This window comes from Giraffa tippelskirchi, chromosome 5 (assembly GCF_054371585.1).
Source record: "Giraffa tippelskirchi isolate mGirTip1 chromosome 5, T2T-mGirTip1v1.2.pri, whole genome shotgun sequence".
Taxonomy (NCBI): Eukaryota; Metazoa; Chordata; class Mammalia; order Artiodactyla; family Giraffidae; genus Giraffa; species Giraffa tippelskirchi.
Window position 1 is genome coordinate 192,759,420 of NC_137279.1, and position 7,551 is coordinate 192,766,970.

Below are 7,551 nucleotides of genomic sequence, written 5' to 3' on the forward strand. Positions count from 1 at the left end.
GCAGGGTGACAATATACAGCCTTGACGTACTCCTTTTCCTATTTGAAACCAGTCTATTGTTCCACGTCCAGTTCTAACTGTTGCTTCCTGACCTGCATCCGGTTTCTCAAGAGACAGGTCAGGTGGTCTGGTATGACCATCTCTTTAAGAATTTTCCACAGTTTATTGTGATCCACACAGTCAAAGGCTTTGGCATAGTCAATAAAGCAGAGGTAGATGTTTTTCTGGAACTCTCTTGCTTTTTCGCTGATCCAGTGGATGTAGGCAATTTGATCTCTGGTTCCTCTGCCTTTTCTAAAACAAGCTTGAACATCTGGAAGTTCACGGTTCACCTATTGCTGAAGCCTGGCTTGGAGAATCTTAAGCATTACTTTACTAGCGTGTGAGATGAGTGCAATTGTGTGGTAGTTTGAGCATTCTTTGGCATTGCCTTTCTTTGGGATTGGAATGAAAAATGACCTTTTCCAGTCCTGTGGCCCCTGCTGAGTTTTCCAGATTTGCTGGCATATTGAGTGCAGCACTTTCACAGCATCATCTTACATTTAGGTTTTTAATCTATACTAAGTTAGGTTTTGTTCATGAAGCAAGGTAAGGGTCCACATTATGCTTTTTCACATAAGCAGCCAGTTTTCCAATGCCACTTGTTGAAGGGGTTGTCTTTTCCCTGTGAGTCATCTTTGCACATTTGTTGACCATTTGACTAAATTGGTGAAGCTTCATTTCTGAGCTCTGTATTCTGCTCCATTGTTCTACAAGTCTGTCTTTGTGCCAATACTATACTGTCTTCATTACTGCAGATTTGTAATAGGTTTCCAAATTTAGAAGTCTGAGAGCTTTTCAGTTGGTTGCTGAGTGGCTCTTGAGATCATGTCTGGCAGTTTCATAGATTATAACAACAGAGAGCATGATGACTGTGACCCAGAGGTAATGGACCCACTGGTGTCATCAAGAGCAACTGGAATGAGGATGTCGATAATATTGATAATATGAACTTAAAGGAATCTCTTCTCTGGGACACTATGCTTATGGTTTTAAGAAGTCATCTGTTACTCAGCAGAGAGCTATTATTCCATATATTAAGGAGTATGATGTGATTATCAAGCTCAGTCAGGTACTGGCAAGACAGCCACATTTGCTTAATGGTTGGAGACTGAGTTCCAGGAGACCCAGCACAATATTGGCCTCTGCCAAAGAACTGGTTTGGCAGATCCAAAAGGTAATTCTGTCACTTGGAAACTATGTGGGAGCAACTTGTCATGTCTGCATTGGTGTAACCAGTGTTCTAAAGAAAATGCAAAACTACAGGCGGAAGCACCACATATTGTTTTGGGTACACCAGGGAGAGTTTCTGATTTGTTAACAATTATCTTTTTCCAAAATGGGTCAAAATACTTGTTTTGGGTGAAGCAGATAAAATGCTGAGCTGAGGGTTTAAGGATCAAATCTATGAGATTTTCCAAAAATTAGATACAAATATTCAGGTGATGTTGTTTTCTGCCACAAGGCCAACAGCTGTGTTGGAAGTGACCAAAATTCATGAGAAACACAATTCAAATTCTGGTGAAAAAGGAATAATTGACCCTTGAAGGAATCAAACAATTTTATATTAATCTTGAGAGAGAGAAATGAAAGTTGGATATACTTTGTGACTTGTATGAGACACTAACAATTACACAGGCTATTATTTTTCTCAACACAAGGCACAAGGCAGACTGGCTCATAGAGAAAATGCATGCCAGGGACGTCAGAGCCTATTCTGTACATGGGGACATAAATCAGAAAGAAAGAGTTGTAATCATGAGGGAACGCTGATCGGGATCAAGCTGTGTTCTGATCTCTTACTGACTTGTTGGCTTGTGGGGCTGATATACAACAAGGGTCATTGATTATAAACTATGATCTACCTACCAATCACAAAAATGATGTTCACAGAAATGGCAGATGGGGTCTATTTGGGAGGAAAGGTGTGGCTATAAACTTTGCTACTGAAGAAGACAAGAGGATTCTTTATGACTTTGAGACTTTCTACAATACTACAGTGGAGCAAGTACTGATGAATGTGGCTGACCTCATTTAATTCCCGGGATAAGATAGTTTTGGATGCAGTGCTCACTGTTGCTGAATAGACTATCACAACGTGCAATATGTTTACTTCTCTGGGAATATTTGAATCTTGTCTCAGTGCTCATAATGAATCAGAAATAACAGATTTTCATAGCAAAGTGACATTAGTCATGAATTCTTGTAAGGAAAGTCATTAGCTTTATCTTTTTTAGAGTGAGACTGTTGGGGTTGGGTATAAAAACACAGGATCTTCAAAAACATTTCTTTCTAATGAGCTATCACTTTACACCAGTCAGAATGGCCATTAGCCAAAAAATCCACAAGCAATAAATGCTGGAGAGGCTGTGGAGAAATAGGAAGACTCTTGCACTGTTGTTGGAAATGTAAATCGATACAGTCACTATGGAAGTCAGTATGGAGATTGCTTTAAAATCTAGGAATAGGTGTACATATGTCCCCTCCCCTTCAACTTCCCACCTATGGCTAATTCATGTTAATGTATGGCTGAAATCAAGCAGTATTGTAAAGCAACCATCAATCAATTAAAAATAAATATAATTTTTTAAAAAAGAAAATTAAAAAAAACTAGGAACAAAACTGCCATATGTTCAGTAACCCAACTACTAGGCATATACCCTGAGGAAACCAAAATTGAAAAAGATGCATGTACCCCAATGTTCATTGAACCACTATTTACAATAGCTAGGCCATGGAAACAACCTGGATGTCCATCGACAGATGAATGGACAAAGAAGCTGTGGTACACGTACACAATGGGATATTACTCAGCCATGAAAAGGAACACATTTGAGTCAGTCCTAATGAGGTGGATGAACCTAGAGTGTATTATAGAGAGTGAAGTAAGTCAGAAAGAGAAAAACAAATATTGTATATTAATGCATATATGTGTAATCTAAAAAGATGATACTGATGACCCTAGTTGCAGGGCAGCAATGGAGGTGCAGACATAGAGAACAGACTTATGGACACGGGCAGGAGGAGGAGAGAAGGCGGTGGGATGAATGGAGAGAATGGCATGGAAACACATACACTACCATATATAAAATAGTTAGCTAGTGGGAATTGGCTGTATGACTTGGAACTCAAACCGGGCTTGTAACAAGCTAGAGAGGTGGGGTGGGGTGGGAGGTGAGAGGGAGGTTCAAGACAAAGGGGACACGTGTATACTTATGGCATTCATGTTGATGTATGGCAGAAACCAACACAATATTGTAAAGCAATTATCCTTCAGTTAAAAATACATAAATTTCTTTAAAAATCTGGGACTTCCAACTTTGCTTTCAAGATTATTTTGATTATTTGTCTTTCTTGAGACTCCATATGAATTTTAAAATGTACTTTTCATTTTCTGCAAAACATAACTGGGATTTTGAAAGTGTGACATTGAAGCTTAGATCACACTGGATAATTTTGTTCTCTTCCAACTCAAGCACATGGGATATCTTTCAATTTTTAGATTGCCTTTAATTTCTTTCAGCTATTTCAGCAGTCCAAGAGACTCTCAAGAGTCTTTTCCAACACTACAGTTCAAAAGCATCAATTCTTTGGTGCTTAGCTATCTTTATGATCCAACTCTCACATCTGTACATGACTACTGGAAAAACCATAGCTTTGACTATACGGTCCTTTGTCAGCAAAGTGATGTCTCCGCTTTTCAACATGCTGTCTAGGTTTGTCATAGCTTTTTTTCCAAGGAGCAAACATCTTTCAATTTCAAGGCTGCAGTCACCACCTGCAGTGATTTTGGAGCCCAAGAAAATAAAGCCTGTCACTGTTTTCATTGTTTCCCCATCTATTTGCCATGAAGTGATGGGACCAGATGCCATGGTCTTTGTTTTTTGAATTTTGAGTTTTAAGCCAGCTTTTTCACTCTCCTTTTTACCTTCATCAAGAGGCTCTTTAATTCCTCTACAATTTCTGCCATAAGCGTGGTATCATCTACATATCTGAGTTTATCAATCTTTCTCCCGGCAATCTTGATTCCAGCTTGTGATTCATCCAGCTTGGCATTTCCTATGATATATTCTGCATAGAAGTTAAATAATCAAGGTGACAATATACAGCTTTGACGTACTCTTTTCCCAATTTGAAACTAGTCTGTTGTTCCATGTTCGGTTCTAACTGTTGCTTCTTGACCTGGATACAGGTTTCTTTGGAGGCATCTCTTTAAGAATTCTCATTTCTTTAAGAATTTCCCACAGTTTGTTGTGGTATCAGGTTTCATATTTTGAATCAATCTAATACATGACAATAATATTTTGATTTGTTTCATCAATTACTGAGAGAAGTATGATAAATATCAATCATGATTTGGATGTTTACCTTTCTAATCCTGTCAGTTTTTGCTTCACATATTTGAAATCTTCAATAGTGGTATACAAATTTAATTTTTTTGATAATCCACGTGGGTTGAACATTTTCATTTTGAAATCTCCCTTTATAAGCAAACTTTTCTCCTGAAATCTACTTTGTCTAACAATTTTTGAGCCTTAAGAGCCTCATTTTCCTTAGCATGTCCATGACACAACTTTCTCCAGGATTTTACTCATACTTTCTATAATTTTCTAATAATCATATATCACATTTATAAATTGGCTTTGATTTTCAGTGCAGGATTAAAATATCTTAACAGATACATTTACTCAACCTGCAATGATGGAAGGGCCATACTATGACTTAGAGAGGGCTGTGCTGCTTCTGCAGACACAGAGCCCCGCGCATCACTCTTCGTCACACCAACAGGCCAGGATGAAGCAGAGGAGGGTGGGGTGTGGGCCAGGAGGTCACACCTGCAGCCTGAGGAGACCTTTCCAGGAAGGGCCACTGGGTCCCTCTGAGCTGCTTCTCACCCGGTGGACCCCAGGGCCCCCAGAGGAATTTCAGGCTTCCTGCTCCTCCTGTTTTGGGCTGAGATGTATCAAAGGAAGGTTAGCCACAGGATTGCATCTTTCAGGTACTCAAGGAGTTGGGAGTCCCAGCGTACTCAGAGCTCAAGTAAATGCTAATTGGCCACTTGAGGCCTCGAATCCCAGCTGTGCCAGGTGGAGAGCATCTTCGAGTAGAGTCATCCAAAGATGCAGGTGCCATGAATACTACCCAGCTGAGGGTAGCTGAGGGTAACAGGTAGAATTGAGCCAGTCTCATCTCCTGCTTACACCAAGACCCAAGGGTTTCCTGCAGCAGGCACTTGGAGCACATGGCCTGCCTCTCACCGGGACCCCAGGTGCTCTCTTCTGCCCCCTCCTCACTCTCACTTCCCTGAACAGGAAGCCAGAGGTGAACGAGGGAGCAGGGTCCTCAACACCACGTCATTATCATCAGCACAGACCTGGGTCAGGAGTCCTGTTCTCCCCAGAAGCACAGGGTCCTGGGTGAGCCATGCCCCTCCTGACATCACAGAGGCAGTGTGGTCATCACTCAGCAGGGCATGGTCAGCATCACTGAGAGATTAGTCCTGGGGACCTGGACCCTGAACAACATGGTCCCCCACCTCTCACTGCACTGGGCAAGATCAGTCAGGGCCACAGGTTTAACTTTAATCAGAGTGAAAATAATCAGGGGTGTTATATAAATGTGGGTTTTAACTTTAATGAGAGTAGAAATAATCAGGGGGTCTTGAATAAATATGATCTTAAATTCAGTGCCTGAGATCTTGCATTTCTGACCAGCTGTAGATGATACTGGTGCTGTAGGGCCTCAGACACACATGATAATTAGATATACTAGGAAAGGACTCAGGACTCAGTCATTACAAATAGAGGCTTGTTACAACACTGGATTATTCTGCTTCACCCCCTAAGGCATTTCTCAGGCTCAACTCACAGATTCAGTGAAGCCAGCACCACAGCCACTCAGGGTCATCTCAACAGCCAAAGGAATGTGTGAGTATGTTTTTATAAAGCAAACTGGGAGATTGGCTTCCCAGATGAAAATGCAAATTGATCCCCATGTGATCCCCCAGGCACCCTAAGGGTCACTGTTTTGATGACTCACGGCTCCTGAGGTGGACAAATAGCCCTGGGAAACAGAACAGAAACAGGAAGCTGGGAACCCCAGGAGCAGAGGAGCAGACAGCCAGCCTGAGGCGGTGGGGAAAAGATAGTCACTCGGGTCACAGTGAATCCATTGTGAGTATGACCAGGGGGTAAACAGAGATGGACAGCACAAGCTTGGCCATGATGAATGTGACTGCTGCACAGGACATGGGTGGGAGGCCAGGGTGGTTGGCCATGGAGCATAGGGCAGACCACCAACTCCACTCTTAGCACCAGCTCCAAACACATATTACAGAGAGCCCTGCCTGCCCCAGGCCAGACGTCCCCTCTGCTGTCATATGAGGGTTGGAGTCAAGTCTGCCAGAAGAGGAAAGCTGGACAACCTACGTGGTCATCCACTTTTCTATTGTTGGAAAGAATGAACTCTCTCAGACCTCCTTCTAAGAGAACTTCAGGCTGGGAAGGTCATTGCTCCTTCAAGGAGCCTCTGACCAACCAGCCTCCAACTGCACACCCTGACTCCCAGGAAGCTCACTCCCACTAAAATCAGCCAGTTCCACGATGGTAAAGATCTCACCTCTAGAAAATATGAAACTGCTCTAAAGCTGATTGACCTCACCCTCTCACTAGTCTCCTCAACTTCTTAGGGTCCCCGTAGCTCTGTGTCCCCTGCCTTCCACACTCCTTCCTATTTAGGCTAGATTTCCTCTAAGCATTTCCTCTGGCCATCACACAGCTTTCCCCGTGTTCCATGTGAGTGTGGTGGTCAGCCCTGTCCAGTGCAGACAAGGGAGGTCTGGGCTGTGACAGGAACAGGAAGCAGCACTCAGCAGAAGGACCCAAACATTGAGGCAAATGTGACTGTTGGTGGCTCCCATGGCTCCAAGCAATTACCTCAAGGGATGTGCCGAGGCACCAGGGGCATGAGAGTAAGGACGGGGAGGATTTGCTCATGTCCTGAATGTGTCCCAGCCCCTGTCCTGCTGTTCTCAGATCATGGAGCTGGGCTGCCCCCTCTCCATGAATTGTCCAACATCTGGGCATTTTAAGACAGAACTCTTAGGTTCCCAAGGATGTGGAGAGCTCTGTTGACATTTTCCACCACAGTCTCATCTCAGAGACAAAAATACTGACAGACATAGGATCTGTCTCTCAGGGTCTGCAAGAGAGGCAGACGTAGCTCCACTTTAGCCTTGTGAGGGCTGGTACCTGATCTTTCCCCAGACTGGCCTGGAGTTAGAACCATCACTGGGTTAGTTCCTGATAGCATCAGGGGCTTAATGATTTCTAAAATTAAAAATGAGTAAAATAGGGATGGAAGGTGCAGGATTAGATATCTGAGCCAGTGTGGGAATGGAACAGCTCAGGACCATCCCTGTGGGAAGGGAGAGCATGTCCTGCAAAACAAGGACAGGGAGATGGAAGCCATCCTTACACTGGAGACTCTCAGCTCAGCAGGACCTCTTGAGCC

The 7,551-nt window shown here is 43.1% G+C and overlaps 1 long non-coding RNA gene and 1 pseudogene across 1 annotated transcript; both read left to right on the plus strand.

Moving 5' to 3' along the window:
* Nucleotides 1-867: 867 nt before the first annotated feature.
* LOC145504575 (eukaryotic initiation factor 4A-II pseudogene) lies at nucleotides 868-2,077 on the plus strand (annotated as a pseudogene).
* A 3,808-nt stretch (nucleotides 2,078-5,885) lies between these two features.
* LOC145504584 (uncharacterized) lies at nucleotides 5,886-7,380 on the plus strand. Its single transcript, XR_014052312.1, has 2 exons — nucleotides 5,886-5,966; nucleotides 6,047-7,380. It is a non-coding gene; the product is annotated as an uncharacterized LOC145504584 (long non-coding RNA).
* Nucleotides 7,381-7,551: the final 171 nt, after the last annotated feature.